Here is a 16,472-nt window from a genome sequence, read left to right on the forward strand (position 1 = left end):
CTCTAGCGCCGCACTGGGCGAGCGTGCTGCGACGAGTCTCCTCCCCAGGAGACGCCCAGCGCCAAGAGCTGGGACCGCGCATTGCCGGTGCTGCAAGCACAGTTTGTTCAACTGGAACGACACCGGCAGCGTGTTACGAACTTGCTACATCGGAGAGCTGAGAATGACGCACGCTACCTGCGGTGCTGCAACCGTTGATGCAATATGCTGGAACCTGCCAGCAGAAGAGTTGCAACCAGACGCGCATGCCATAATGGAATTGATACACGCCCGAGCTGGAACCGTGTTCTCGTGATGTTGGAACCATACCCCAGAGATGCTGGAACGGCGAGCCACGATGCTTCAAAGCTCCATGCTGGCGGGGGAAATGTTCGAACCAGCATACAAAAATGTTGGAACCAACATCTACCAAAGCTACATCCATAGCAATGGTGCTACGCCCGCGGTCGATTTTTTTGCTGGAACCGGCAACTTCCCGAGCTGCAAGCACGGTGTGCGGATGCTGGAACCATTACTGATGAAAGCTGGAACCGGTGTTTTTTTGCTTCAATCGATGAAGCGGTGCTGAAGACAACGACCGGTGCTGCCGCGGTAGCCTGCAACCGGCAGCAGCAAAAGCTACATCCGATGTTTGATTTTGTTGTGATGGTTATATGGGCAAATCAGCGACCCAGGAGGCGACGGCGAGAGGGCAGTGCACAATGCCCCCGTGCGTCGGGTGTTGATAGCGAAGGCGGCGGGGCGACACGAGCCCGATGCTGCAACCACGGGGGGTGGTGGGCTGCAATCATGGCGGGGCGGCGCAAACCGGAGCAGCGACGCATCCATGGCCACGAGCTGCATGTTGAGGCATCCATGGCGAGGAAGCGAATGGTGATAGTAAGGCTGCACACCGTCAGCGACGAGGGGGCGCATCCATGGCAGGGAGCGGGGCGGCCTGCGGCGCTCGCCGTCGCTCTTCAAGCTATGCGTGGTTGCTGCTTTTTCAGGATAAGATGCGGAGGAAGGGGATGAACAGAGGACTCAATCTAGACGGGTGGAAAGTAACACATCGAACACTCATGGTGAGACCGACCCAAACTTTGCATCGGCACGCCGGCGCCTAGTACCGCCCTAACTTTATAGAGTCTAATTTAAAGCAAAAAAACATGGCTTGGTATGAAAAATGAAGATAGAATTGTCTTTCAAAATCTATACAATGAGTGTTTTGAAAATATTTATCTTTCTCGGTAAAAATAGGTTTTAGCAACCTCTTAGGCGTTTTGAAAATTGTTGTGTACAATGAAAAACACACGCACGCACACACATACTTATTTGGTGGTATAACAGATCCTTATGTATGAAAAGGAAAACGTATTTGTGGCGTGCGTTAAAAACGTAAAAGAAAGTACATGCCCATTTTTTTAGACATATGCATGTCTTTTCTTTACTCCTTTATTAATTAGCTAAAAAGTGTAATTGATTGTACAGAGTTAAACTCATATAAAACTATAGAAGGAAAGATGGCAACAACAGAGTACAATTGTATTATGTGCAACAGTTGCCAAAATTAGTTAGCTAATAAATGGGTTGACGGGAACCAAACATTATATAGTAGTTTATGCAACATCTCATTCTCCTAGAAAATGAGCCCATAGAAAAAACAAGCGGCCAACAACAAAAATACAATTGATTTGATACAACGATAAGAGAAATGAGTATAACAGTCAAAGAAACAAAAGATATAAATTAGTTTTTTAACCATGTAGGACAGTTGCCAGACTCATCCTGCTCTCGATTCTGGTCATCAGTGCGGGGAATCAACTCCTGACCAGTGACTTCAGCAACAACAGACAGCATGGTCCTTCGTCTTTATCCTTTAATACCGGAACTCAAAATCCCAGAAATCAAATACTCCCTCCATCCCAAAATAAGTGTCTCTCCTTTGTAATAACTTTATACTAAAGTTAGTACAAAGTTAAGACACTTATTTTAGGACGGAGGGAGTAACAGTCAACATCTCGGCTGCTCAGGGTGACATTGATAGCAATGTGGCCCGTACTCCTGCCCATAAGTTTAACAAGACCGATGCCATTCACAGAGCTCACAACCTTCACATGTGCCGCATCGATCGCCTGCTGAGCAACCTCCACTGCAATTTGAAGCCCAAACGACATGTCTATGATGCCAATGTCATTGTCCACAATTTTTGGGATCCCTGTAAATTTGAGTATCGCCACGGCTCCTCTCATGGTTACATCTCCGCCAATCGCATAGATATGTGAATTGTCATAAAAGGAATATTCAGACAGAGTAAGATCAAGGCCTAATGAACAGGAACAATTGGCATTGTACTTAAATTTTTTTGACAATAAAAATAATTACACAGAAATCTTAATCCTGACTAACATGGACAATCATGAGTATTTCCAGACTTTTCTGTAATACACCATGATCCTTTAAATCGCAGCTTTGAACAATTGTAGTACATTAGAGTAAGGCCCAGGTGATCCCAATCTTAAGTGCTTACGCATTCTGTACATCTCCGCATGATTTTGCAAGTATTGGCGACAACGCAACCCACAAAGCATGACATCAATCATCAGGCATGACCATGGATATATAAGTTAAAAGTGCAGTACTCGATCCGGTATATATCTGAAGAGAAACATACTATCAATTATCAAAGGATATTAAAACATACGAAGTTGCTAAAAAGTTCTGAGGATTGCCGTCTTGGTTTCTGATTGAATGCTAAAAGGGTCAATGATTAGGATAGAAATGTTGTAGGAATAGGAAAATCATAGGAAGTGAGATGACATACATCTCAATTCCTATAGAGGAAGAGATGTCATTTGATGCATAGGATAGGAATTTTTCCATTGAGTCTTAGCTAATGTTTTTTTCCTCCAAAATGTGAAGGATTGATTCCTATCCTATATAGGAATAGGAATCCATTCCTACAAACCAAAGGGCCTCAAAGGAAATTTTCCTATGCAAATCCTATCCTATAGAAATCCTATGACATTCCTACAAACCAAAGAAGGCCTCAATGGTAAAATATGCAGCATAGCTTTACGGTCAATCCGTCGAGCACTTTTAAGGCACAGTTAAATAGATTCACTTAGGAAAGAGCAGTTACAATGTATATTATCGTAGTATCATGTAGTAGTACTAACCAAGAAGAATTGTTTGATAGATCCGAGATTCTAAGTGATACTTGTAATCTTTTTCGTACCTAAAAGAAATAGCACCAAACCAATGTAGGAAAACAGGGTTGCCGTTCGTAAGAGCAAAATATGCAGCATAGCTTTACCATCAATCAGTTGAACACTTTTAAGGCACAAATAAATAAATTTGCTTAGAGTAGCTCAGCGGCGATGAACAACCAAGTGCCAAATTGATAACAATGCAGTAGCTCCGTGCCAAATCCAATGCATAATTTCTTATAGAAAATAAAGAGGAACTCAACCAAGCTTGTAAAAGCAATCATATTGCAGACGATAAAATACAAATGTTGCCTGTGTATTTCATTCACAGAGCAAAAAATGCCAGGTGAGTAATTTGCTGGCGGCAGAATGACATTAATAGCAGATGATGCTACATTCAAAACTGTTGAAGGGAAAGATGCAAAATTTGGTAAGCATTGCTACTCACCGGCACATCTTCTATGTATTATCAATACAGTAAAACAGACCAAGACCATAAAACTTTTTATTGAACAGAGAAAGGCACCCGAAGATACCAATATATTCAGCTCACAGAACATTTTACAGTCGAGATTACACCATCTGCTAGAATAAAGAGAAAGAAGAACTGCAAATGTAAAGAAAGAAGAGCTGAATAAAGACATATGAGAGAGCAAGGAACAAGATCCTTGCTGAAGAACAGCATGTCCTAAGAAACAAAGGAAGAGAAGGGGAAAAGAAAATTCCAGCTTTGACAGCAATCTCCTTCTTTCCAACAACCGAGCATAGACCATCATATCATGTTGAGATGAGGAACTTCCCAGAGCTATCAACTTTCTCCTAAAAGCAATACACCTTATGAAGCTGAATTCCTACAAAATTAAAATCAACAAGAGAGGTAGCTACAGGACATGATTCAGTGACATGAGAGTGAGAAGAGCAATTGAGTGTAGGTCCTCCAGCCATTTGAAAAACTTGATGAGCTAAATTGTGAGCCACCCCATTCAAATTCCTAGAAATATGAAAAACTTGGGGATTAAGATTAGAAGTAGAGTTTACAAAAGAAGCCACTTCTTTTCTAATATTCCAAGGAGTGGAAGAGTGAGCAATATTCCTGGCAGCAGCAACAGTGGCAAGAGAAAGAGAATCAGTTAAAAAAGTAGGAGTTTGAATGTTAAGGCAAGCCGCCAATTGAGCTGCACAAGCAAGAGCAATTGCTTCAGCTTGAAGAGGAGTGTCCGTCGAAGGGCCTGAAGCTTGAACCTGAATATTTATTTCCCTATTAGAAGAAGGAAGACAAAAGTAAACTCCCACACCTGTGCGCAATTGACCTTGCTGAAATCCTGGAACTCTAGAAGTTCTGAAAGCAGCATCAGAAAACACTTTAGCACCATTAATGAGAAGGTCTGATTTGAGAGTATTGCCTTGCTTAGGAAGAGGAGAATTATCAGGTTGAGAAGCCTGCAAAGACTGAATATTAGTAGAAGGCAGAATCTCCTCTTGGAGAATATTATTCAAACTAGTAGCAGCAATTTTAATTTGGTAGGGAAAAGAAAATTTCCTCTCAAAGAGGAAATCATTTCTAGCCTTCCAAATGCACCACATAAAATTGAAAATATTTTGCAAAGATGCATAAGGATGGCCCATAGAAGCAAAGTGAATCAGAAGGGAATGCATTGAAGAGTGACCTTGCACAAGGATGTCAGATCTAAGAAACCAAGGAGCAGAGAACCAGGCCGCTCTAGCAAAGTCACAAAGAAAGAAAAGGTGAAACTCATCTTCTTGCTGAGCACATCTACAACAATTCTGCGAAATGTGAATAGAAAAACGGCCTGCTCTCATTCCTGTGGGCAAAGCTTTGCTAAGCATCCTCCAAGCAAAAGTTTTAACCTTGGGCAATAAATCTTTCTGCTTCCAAATAGTTTTAAGAAAAGCTTTCAAATCCAAAGGAACATCCAGAGGAGCAGTTCTAGGATTAGTATGAATGTCTTGTAAGCAAAGTTTATAAGCAGCTTTGGAAGAGCAAATACCATTGGGAGCCAAAGGCCAACAAAGAATATCAGCATTATCATCATCGAGAATATCAATGTTGATAATCTGAGTAGCCAAAGGTTGCTGAAAAAGAGAGAAAATGAGCTGACGGTTCCATTGCCTTTGCCCAGGCTGCCAAAGATCCCTAACCAAGGAGGGATAAATAAAGCCTGATGGTTGAGGAATGAGAAAATCATGAATAGAGTTCCAAAGATTGCACCAAGGCATGCTCCAAATAGAAACATTACCTTGGGTGAGTTGATAGAAGGCATGCTCTTTAAGTTTAGGAAGCATTTTTAAAATGGAAGACCAAAAGGCAGATTTAGGTGGATTATTAGTAGCTTTCCAAATAGAAGTGGTAGAAAAATATTTGGCTTGAAGAACACAATATAATTGGGAGGAGGGGTTTTTAGCTAACCTCCAAGCCGCAGCAAGAATAAGACTCTCATTGACGGCTTTTAGATTTCTGATTCCAAGACCACCTTCAGACTTGGAGTTGGTAATATCCTTCCATGCTCTGAGACAAAGACTCCTCTTAGAATCTGTTTCTCTAATCCCTGTCCACCAAAAATTCCTAATGATAGAAGTGAGCTTGGCAATAATTTTTTTTGAAAACAGAATGTTTGCCATATAGTAAACAGGGATAGCAGAAAAGACAGAGCGAATAAGTTCAAGACGGGCAGCATGAGATAGCATGTTAGCTTTATAAGAGGGGAGCTTATTTAAAAATTTATCCAAAACAAAGTTATAAGCAGCACCCCTATTCTTAGCAGGCAAAATTAGAGGATGACCAAGATGAGTGAAATTAGCATCAAGATTAGCAACAGGAAAGACTTGCTTAATATCATTAATAATATTCTGAGAAACATGATTGCTAAAGAGAATGGCAGATTTATTCCAGTTAGGAGTTTGACCAGAAAGAGCACAAAAGTGTTGAATAAGACTGGCCATCGTCTGAGCCTCCTGATAAGTAGCGTGCCCACACACCAGAAGATCATCTGCAAATAGAAGAGAATGGACAGAGGGGCAGTTTGGTCCAAGAGAAATTCCCTGCAATTGGTTAGCCTGCAAAGCTTCATTAAGCAAGATGGAAAGTTCATTAATTGCAAGAACAAACAAGTAAGGAGACATGGGACAGCCTTGTCGTATTCCTCTGAAGCTCTTAAATTTAGGAGAGGGCTGGCCATTAATGAGAACAGAGAATGAGGGAGATGAGATGCATGCATGAACCAAATTAACAAAATGACCATGCAGCCCTTTACGAGCCAGAGCAGAAACAATGAAATTCCATTCTAAACGATCAAAAGCTTTGGCAAGGTCAATCTTAAGCATAAAGGCATCATATTTCCAGGATTTAAGAGAAAACGAGTGAGCAATTTCCTGAGCAATGATAATGTTGTCACTAATACGTCTACCCTCAATAAATGCTTGTTGAGCTTGGTCAATGTAATCAGGAAGATGATGCTTAAGTCTATTCGCAAGAGACTTAGCAATGATTTTATAAAGCACATTACAAAGACTAATAGGACGGTAGTCCATGGGCACAAGAGGAACCAACTTCTTAGGGATAAGAGCAATATTGGTATCATTGATGTGAGGGGGAAGTGTAGCAGTATTATAGAAGTGAGTGACAAGCTGAGTTACCTCATCCCCAATCCAATCCCAAGTAGCTAAATAAAATTCTACATTGAACCCATCAGGACCAGGAGAAGCATTAAGCTTCATGTCTTTAAGAATCCGCAAAAGTTCAGCCTTGTCCGGAATAGAATAAGTAGGATCATTGTTGTCATTAGTCCAAATAGGGGAAGAAAAAGGCCTGCCAGCATAAGTGTTAGGAGAGGAAAATATGTGTCTGAAATAATTAACAAACGTTTGCATCATGGCCTCCGGTTTGAAATGAATATTGTCATGCTCATCTTTGATAGAACAAATAGTATTTCTTTTTCTATGTTTGAGCACAGTCTGATGGAAGAATTTTGTGTTGCGATCACCTTTTACGGCCCAAGACTTTTTACTTCTTTGCCTGTAAAACTGATTGAGTTTGGAAAGCGTAAGTTCATACCTATTAGTAAGAGTACTTTCCAAAACATGGTCCTGTTGGTGGAGAGGCAGCTGTTGCAAATCCTTGATTCTGGATTCTAGCTCAGCAAGTTCTTGTTGGAGAGGTTTTTTCTTCTTGCACCAGACTTTGAAAGATCCTGCCAAAGAAGATGACTTTGCAGCAAAAGAGGTCAGGGAACTAGAAATCCAATTATTTTTAGCAAAAGAGTGAAAATCTTTTTCCATAAGCCACCAGTTTTCAAATTTAAAAGATTGTCTAGGCCTAACAAGTTTACCTTCCGAGGAAATTAAAATGGGAGCATGGTCACCAAGAATAATAGGAAGATTCAGCACTTCGGTATTAGGATAAAAAGCGCACCAATCAGAATTGACCAAGCATCGATCAAGACGTCTATGAATGGGCTTAGAAGTATGTTGCCTACCACGCCAAGTATAAGCAGGACCACTATAACCAATATCAAACAGCCCACAATTTTTAACAAGAGACCTGAAAGCATTCATACGATAGAAGTTGATATTACCATCACACGCATCCACATCATAAAGGATATCATTAAGGTCCCCCATACAAACCACGGGCTTTCCTAGGTTATCATAGACAAAATCAGCAACTTGGTCCCAGATGGCATTAGTCTGCCTGTGATACGGGTCGCCATATATACAAATAAGACAAAAGTTGACCCCTGAAGCTGCATGAACTACATTTGCTAAAATATAGTGAAAAGCAGCAGCATGCACAGAAACTTTGAGCTCATCGGTCCACATAAGCCAAAGGCCACCTGAGGCACCTCTAGAAGGAACAACAAAGTCGTTGGCAACATCAAACCTATTAACAAGATCGACAGAACGGACTTTGGAAGACTTGATTTCTGAAACAAATGTTACCTGTGTCTTCGTAGACCGCATTAAGTTGGCAAGATTGAGCATCCTCTCACTGCCAAGGCTTCTGCCCATACCTCGGCAGTTCTAGGCGATGGCCCTCATAGCGCCCAAAAGATATCTGGAATCGAGACAAATAACTCTGCCTTCCTCACCCCACTCTCCTGGCTCGGCGCGAGCCCGGGGTCACCCACAGCAAGGAGACGCCAGATCTGCGAAAATAAGGCCGTTGGGTAGAAGCTCCGGATCTGTGGCGAAAGTGGAGAGCAGCAGCAGGTCACTAACAGAATCGGAGGGCAGTGAGTATCACGGGGAGGGAAGAAGCAGAGAAGCAACAAAAGGAGATCTGGATGAGCAAGATGGATTGAGGGAACAAGGGGAAGTAGAGAGGAGACACAGAGGAGAAGGGAATCCGGGAGACGAGGGATGAGATAGGAGATCAGAGAAGGAAGGGGAGGAGAAGAAGCGGCATGACGCCAGTCACCAGGAAATCGCCGGAAATCACCAAGGAGGCAGAGCACTAGACGGAGGAGCAGGGGAGCTCGCGGAGAAGACAGAGCGCGGGACAAGGGTACTAGATCTGGTCTCGCCGGACGCGGAGCAGGCGAGAGCTAGGAGATCAGGCCGGCGGCGGCCGGACGACCACGCGCGAGCATGGCGGTTGCAGGAGCGCTCGGGCACGAATCGGCATTGGGTGTCGCTCTGACCATAAAACTAAGTGGGGTGAGTGTGCTCACTGGGCTAGAGGTTGTGCTTGTGCAAGAACTCAACACGTCAGTCACGACACGGCCGCTGCAGTTGGAGAACACTGAAACATTAAAATACCTTATCTAAGTAAAAGGGTACAATTATAATACCATACGCAAGCTATTTATGGAACACACTATGGTGTTGAAGTGATGGAAAATTGTTACCTCGGAAATTTAATGGAATGCCAAGAAATATTTTCCAATATATAGCTCCGAACACCATCCTTTCACATGACTATAGCAAGAGAGCCTGAAATGAGAAGGTGGTAAGCAGATCAACCAATAATTTTATTTTGGAGAATACCTTGCTTATCAGTCATTACATGTAGTTGAGGCAATATCATGGACGGCCTGTTCTGGAATTCTCCAGCTCTCAACTTCACAAACTCCAGAATCAAAAAGCTGCAGAACGATTTAGCTCTGGAAGCTAAATTCACGAAGCTGTTTCCGGCCGCAGTGCATTTTTGAGAAGCAACAAGAACCCAGCTCCACCTTTTACAGAATCTGGAGTTCCCTCTATTTACAAGATGTTTGCCACCGCCAAAGAAAACGTTTCGCCTGAGCCCTTCGACGTACGCCCACGCTAGTGCACAGTACCGAGTCCTCCCACTCGATCTAATCGTTTTCCCTCTCCTGGGCTGCCTCCAGCCAGCCCAAAGGGGCGCCCAATGGGCTTTTTGCCTTCCAGCCGGGCTGCAGCGCTGAGAGAAGCCAGCTTCGCTGCCGAACCGTTTTCGAGCGCTGGGCGAAGCGAGAAGCTCGCTCGAGAAGCTGAAGTTGCGGATTTGGTGGAGTTGGCAGAGTTTCAGAACAGGCCCTAATTCTTTTACTATCGAATGCTTGTGAAGTAGCCCTTTATAAAATCTGATGTATCATGAAATTTTTAATGATTAAGTGGAAGTACACACAAAATACAAAACTAACGCTCGCTGAGAATAGATGAAGAACCCCAAACTGGGTACATCTTGCACTAAAAAATTGGAAATTGTGACAACAGACCTCCTACCTAACCAATTGTTTTTCCAGATTTAGGTATATTCGAGGTTGTGGCATCTTCTAACGCTGTATTCGTCTAATTATAATATCCAGTGACTTCCTACTCAGAAGATGAAGGTATCATATGTTGCAAATTCAAAAATGTTATCATGCATTGAACAACCAAAGATAAATTAGCAAAGGGTGGCATTAATATGAGTAGTAGAGAGGTGGGGAACCATAATCCTTCTTCATTCAGAGATTAACAACTGAGATTTTTTTAATACTGTATAGAGCAACAACGCACACGCTCTGTGTTTCAGCACAAGTGCATACTGCATTCAGAGATTAACAACTGAAATTTTCGATCTGGGACCAATTAGATATATGGTAGCAGCTAGCATTCTTATTAAGTAATTCTCGCCGGAATCTGTTTTGTATACTATACAGCTGCCATTATTAAGGCTCTGAACATGATACTATTTGCATTATAGTGGAGTGCTTTTAGACATATGCATAAAAGCAAAAATTCGTTCTTATCATGTAACAGAGATACTGCTCTTTTGATAAGCGCTTTTTCTACCCATTTATAATAGGGACATGCTAGTGCTTTGCTGCGCCTCTGTTTGCTGCCGATACTACGAACTATAGTTTATGTGGGTGTACTTTATGCGTATATACACGATGTATAAAGCATGAACCTGGCAAGAAAAATACGAGGGAATATATGATGCTGCAGTATACCTATTTATCTAACTGAAATTAAGCCTACCACTTCCTGCTCTCTATTACTTCAGAATCATATGTATGAGAAAACACTGATACCCATTACTTTATACTGACAAACTGCATGATCCGGGACAAAGGTCTCGCACCATGCCACGCCGACAGCTCCTTTCTCTTCTCGAATCAACATCTTGATTTTGAGATGCAACATACAACCAGGTTTTTATCTTACAACAGAAGGGAATCCTCACAATCTGCAAGATACAGCAAGGTACTTTGTATGACGTGCCTGAGCCATCAATTTGCCGGTCCTTTTCTTCCTGAAACCAACATAGACAACACCAACTGATTTCCTAGCACGCAATAGCTTCCCCTCAACTTCTATTTCTTCCTAGAAAAATAAAAGAAATAGTTTACAGCATGTCAAATAACTATTAAAATAACATAAGAGTGAAAAGACAAAGGTATGTTCAAAATTAATCAAGCCTTATGATAATATTATAGCAAGAAACTGGCCAAAGCTGCCTTTTCGGGGGCAAAAATACGTTTGGATTCTTCAGAGCAATATTTAGACAACATGACAATAACTCTGATCCTAAACTAATTCTAGGAACCTCTTAGAGCAATATCTGGACAACATGACAATAATTATGATCCTAAACTAATCTTGGAAACATTTTGTACCCAACATGCTCCAATCTATACTCAGCGCATCAAAGAAAACAAAAAATGAATAACACCCAGTCGTGTAAATGCAGAGGCACTGAATTCAACCATCTTTTCTACTTAGTACACACTTACATTCCTATAATATTAAAATGACTGGAAGGTAAGAAGTGGTGGTCTTTTTATCTTGCCAATTGAGATATTAGCATACAAACTTCCAATGATGCTTCTGAAACACCAAATTCCTTATTACATATGCATCATGCCGCAATAAAATCTAGATGACGGCAATCTTCACAAAATGTAGATGGCACCTGCCTAAACTTGACACCATCGACCAAATGTAATTTCGATACCATGGTCAAAACTAAAAAAAACAAGAGAGGAGTAAGCCGCTGCCTAGAAAACTTACCTCGAGGGACAGAGCATAACAACCCCTGCAAAATTATGAAGAAAAAATTCGTTCCTGTCAAACAAGAGAGGAAATCAAAAGGAAATGAAAAAAGAGATCCTTCTTCTCCGCTAATCTGAGAGGGATAAACAGAGGGTAAATTAACTCACCGAACCAATCTCTCCTTGACTGGTCTGCTAAGACCTCGGTTGTAGCAAAGGTATTTGTTCATGTTCCCCACAGACCACGGTGCAACCACAGCAAGGCAATGAACATGAACTGGAAGATGAAAGTTAGCACCAAATCAGGTAATATTGGAGGATGTCAGGTCTGCACTTCACATTTTACAATTCATAAGTGCACTCTTTTTTTGTTCAAACAGAAAGTAATTAAGTATTAAGTCTCAGCCTGGGCCCCTCTAATGAAAAATTCCATACAACAGCTAAGCTAATATCCATACTCCAATCGTGAAGTTTGAACAGAAAATGAAACAGAGGTAACAATCTCACTTTACCTGTAAATGGAATGCAACTAAGGAGATAATTTCCGTGGAGCAAATCGTTCCATCTTTCGGACAATTAACACAATGTATCTTAGCCAGAAATTCATCTACAGAAGTATCTGAAATCTTCCATCAATAGAAGAAACAAGTTTAAATATCCTTGATCTTGACATGCCTGCAAATCGGAAGAACATCAACGACATATAGAGATGCATAAATAACAAGATCAGGAGGAGATTACTGTGTGATGGGGGAGAGAGAGAGGAGCCGAGGGGAAGCCCACCTTGGAATCAGCCATTGCTTGATGCTTGTGCCGCTCCCCAAAATCTGCCCGTGATTGCCTGTCCCCGCCGCCGCACACATGGTGCTAGGCGGACCGTGCACCTTCTCCCTGCGCACCTCCTCGTACCGCACCATATGCTCGTTGCTGCCCTTCAGCGTGGACGTGACCCTCGCGTAAGGCACGCGGCCCATCAAGGTCGAGCTCTTGTACGCGCCACTGTTGTTGGCTGCGCTGGCCGCGGGGTTCCTCCTGTACGGAGGGGCTCTGGCTGAGTTGCTTCGGGGCCTCGCGGTGCGCTTCGCCGCCGGCGTGCTCAGGGTGGAGCATGTGAGGACGGAGGAGGAGCTTGGGGCGGACCAGGGAGGGGAGGATGCAGGAGGGCGCGGCTAGAGTTCGTGGGGGTGGCGGCTGAGACAAGGGAGGAGGAAGGGGTGCGGGCGGGCGGCTGTGGGGATTGGGGGACAATGGGCTTTCCAGAGGCGCAACCAATCAGACCCTCACACCGACGACCCCACCGACGAAGCGGCCCACCGGTCATACACATGTGAAAGAAATAACAAGGTGAAATATGCAGTGAATATCCAACGTCTGAGGGGAAGCGAGGTGGGAAATTCACTACGATCGGACAGCCAGGAACGGCGCAATCCGGGGAGCTCTTCCAATATATAGCTCCGAACACCATCCTTTCACATGACTATAGCAAGAGGGCCTCAAATGAGAAGGTGGTAAGCAGATCAACCAATAATTTTATTTTGGCGAATAGCTTGCTTATCAGTCATTACATGCAGTTGAGGCAATATCATGGACTAATTCTCTTACTATCGAATGCTTGTGAAATAGCCCTTTATAAAATCTGATGTATCATGAAATTTTTAATGATTAAGTGGAAGTACACACAAAATACAAAACTAACGCTCGCTGAGAATAGATGAAGAACCCCAAACTGAGTCCATCTTGCACTAAAAAATTGAAAATTGTGACAACAGACCTCCTACCTAACCATTTTTTTCCAGATTTAGGTATATTCGAGGTTGTGGCATCTTCTAACGCTGTATTCATCTGATTATATTATCCAGTGACTTCCTACTCAGAAGATGAAGGTATCATATGTTGCAAATTCAAAAAATGTTATCATGCATTGAACAACCAAAGATAAATTAGCAAAGGGTGGCATTAATATGAGTAGTAGAGAGATGGGGAACCATGACCCTTCTTCATTCAGAGATTAACAACTGAGATTTTTTATTCCTGTACAAAGCAACACCGCACGCTCTATGTTTCAGCACAAGTGCATACTGCATTCAGAGATTAACAACTGAAATTTTCGATCTGGGGCCAATTAGATATATGGTAGCAGCTAGCATTCTTATTGAAGTGATTCTCACCGGAATCTATTTTGTATACTAAATTATAAGATGGATTATTTTGGGTTTACAGCTGCCATTATTAAGGCTCTGAACATGATACTATTTGCATTATAGTGGAGTGCTTTTAGACATATGCATAAAAGCAAACATTCGTTCTTATCATGTAACAGAGATACTGTTCTTTTGATAAGCGCTTTTTCTACCCATTTATAATAGGGACATGCTACTGCTTAGCTGCGCCTCTGTTTGCTGCCGATACTACGAACTATAATTTATGTGGGTGTACTTTATGCGTATATACACGATGTATAAAGCATGAACCTGGCAAGAAAAATACAAAGGAATATATGATGCTGCAGTATACCTATTTATCTAACTGAAATTAAGCCTACCACTTCCTGCTCTCTATTACTTCAGAATCATATGTATGAGAAAACACTGATACCCATTACTTTATACTGACAAGCTGCATGCTCCGGGACAAAGGTCTCGCACCATGTCACGCCACAGCTCCTTTCTCTTCTCGAATCAACATCTTGATTTTGAGATGCAACATATAACCAGGTTTTTATCTTGATCCTAAACTAGTTCTGATCCTAAACTAATCTTGGAAACATTTTGTACCCAACATGCTTCAATCTGTACTCAGCGCATCAAAGGAAACAAAAAATGAATAACACCCAGTCGTGTAAATGCAGGGGCACTGAATTCAACTTACATTCCTATAATATTAAAATGACTGGAAGGTAAGAAGTGGAGGTCTTTTTATCTTGCCAATTGAGATATTAGCATACGAACTTCCAATGATGCTTCTGAAACACCAAATTCCTTATTACATATGCATCATGCCGCAATAAAATCTAGATGACGGCAATCTTCACAAAATGCAGATGGCACCTGCCTAAACTTGACACCATCAACCAGATGTAATTTCGATACCATGGGCAAAACTAAAAAAACAAGAGAGGAGTAAGCCGCTGCCTAGCAAACTTACCTCGAGGGACAGAGCATAACAACCCCTGCAAAATTATGAAGAAAAAATTCGTTCTTGTCAAACAAGAGAGGAAATCAAAAGGAAATGAAAAAAAAGATCCTTCTTCTCCGCTAATCTGAGAGGGATAAACAGAGGGTAAAATAACTCACCGAACCTATCTCTCCTTGACTGGTCTGTTAAGACCTCGGTTGTAGCAAAGGTATTTGTTCATGTTCCCCACAGACCACGGTGCAACCACAGCAAGGCAATGAACATGAACTGGAAGATGAAAGTCAGCACCAAATCAGGTAATATTGGAGGATGTCGGGTCTGCACTTCACATTTTACAATTCATAAGTGCACTCTTTTTTTTGTTCAAACAGAAAGTAATTAAGTATTAAGTCAAGCCTGGCCCCTCTAATGAAAAATTCCAAACAGCTAATCTAATATCCATACTCCAATCGTAAAGTTTGAACAGAAAATCAAACAGAGGTAACAATCTCACTTTACCTGTAAATGGAATGCAACTAAGGAGATAATTTCCGTGGAGCAAATCGTTCCATCTTTCGGACATTAACACAATGTATCTTAGCCCAGAAATTCATCTACAGAAGTATCTGAAATCTTCCATCAATAGAAGAAACAAGTTTAAATATCCTTGATCTTGACATGCGTGCAAATCGGAAGAACATCAACGACATAGAGATGCATAAATAACAAGATCAGGAGGAGATTAATGTGTGATGGGGGGAGAGAGAGAGGAGCCGAGGGGAAGCCCACCTTGGAATCAGCCATTGCTTGATGCTTGTGCCGCTCCCCAAAATCTGCCTGTGATTGCATGTCCCCGTCGCCGCACACATGGTGCTAGGCGGAGCCGTGCACCTTCTCCCTGCGTACCTCCTCGTACCGCACCATGTGCTCGTTACTGCCCTTCAGCGCGGACGTGACCCTCGCGGACGGCGGGCGGCCCATCAAGGCCGAGCTCTTGTACGCGCCACCGTTGTTGGCTGCGCTGGCCGCGGGGTTCCTCCTGTACAGAGGGGCTCTGGCTGAGTTGCTCCGGGGCCTCGCGGTGCGCTTCGCCGCCGGCGTGCTCAGGGTGGAGCATGTGAGGACGAAGGAGGAGAAGGAGCTTGGGGCGGACCAGGGAGGGGAGGATGCAGGAGGGCGCGGCTAGGGTTCGTGGGGGTGGCGGCTGAGACGAGGGAGGAGGGAGGGTGCGGGCGGGCGGCTGTGGGGATTGGGGGACAATGGGCTTTCCAGAGGCGCAACCGATCAGACCCTCACACCGACGAACCCAGCAATGCATGAGGACCCCACCGATGAAGCGGCCTACTGATACGTCTCCAATGTATCTATAATTTTTTATTGTTCCATGTCCTTATATTATCAACCTTGAATGTTTTATATGCATTTATATACTATTTTATATGATTTTTAGGACTAACCTATTAACACAGAGCTCAATGCCAGTTTCTGTTTTTACCTTATTTTAGAATATCGCAGAAAAGAAAAACCAAACGGAGTTCAGTTGACCTGAAACTTCACGAAACTTATTTTTGGATCAGAAGAAGCCCAGAAGACTTGGAGTGCACGGCAGGGGATCTACGAGGAGGCCACGAGGCAGGGGGCGCGCCTACCCCCCTGGGTGCGCCCTCCACCCTCGTGGGCCCCTCGTGGCCCCCCTGACGTACTTCTTCCG

At 42.9% G+C, this 16,472-nt stretch overlaps 1 long non-coding RNA gene across 7 annotated transcripts; it reads right to left on the reverse strand.

Moving 5' to 3' along the window:
* Positions 1-10,761: 10,761 nt before the first annotated feature.
* On the reverse strand, positions 10,762-16,008 carry LOC123188375 (uncharacterized). Of its 7 annotated transcripts, XR_006494594.1 has the most exons (9): positions 15,551-16,008; positions 15,281-15,394; positions 14,941-15,049; positions 14,792-14,816; positions 12,431-14,698; positions 12,160-12,322; positions 11,816-11,924; positions 11,667-11,691; positions 10,762-10,979 (listed from the first exon to the last, which is right to left on the reverse strand). It is a non-coding gene; the product is annotated as an uncharacterized lncRNA (long non-coding RNA). The 7 variants fall into 7 exon arrangements; XR_006494591.1 differs by having other exon boundaries at positions 12,431-14,816; positions 15,281-15,387; XR_006494596.1 differs by having other exon boundaries at positions 12,431-14,816; positions 14,941-15,100; positions 15,281-15,387.
* Positions 16,009-16,472: the final 464 nt, after the last annotated feature.

Source organism: Triticum aestivum, chromosome 2A (genome assembly GCF_018294505.1).
Source record: "Triticum aestivum cultivar Chinese Spring chromosome 2A, IWGSC CS RefSeq v2.1, whole genome shotgun sequence".
NCBI lineage: Eukaryota > Viridiplantae > Streptophyta > Magnoliopsida > Poales > Poaceae > Triticum > Triticum aestivum.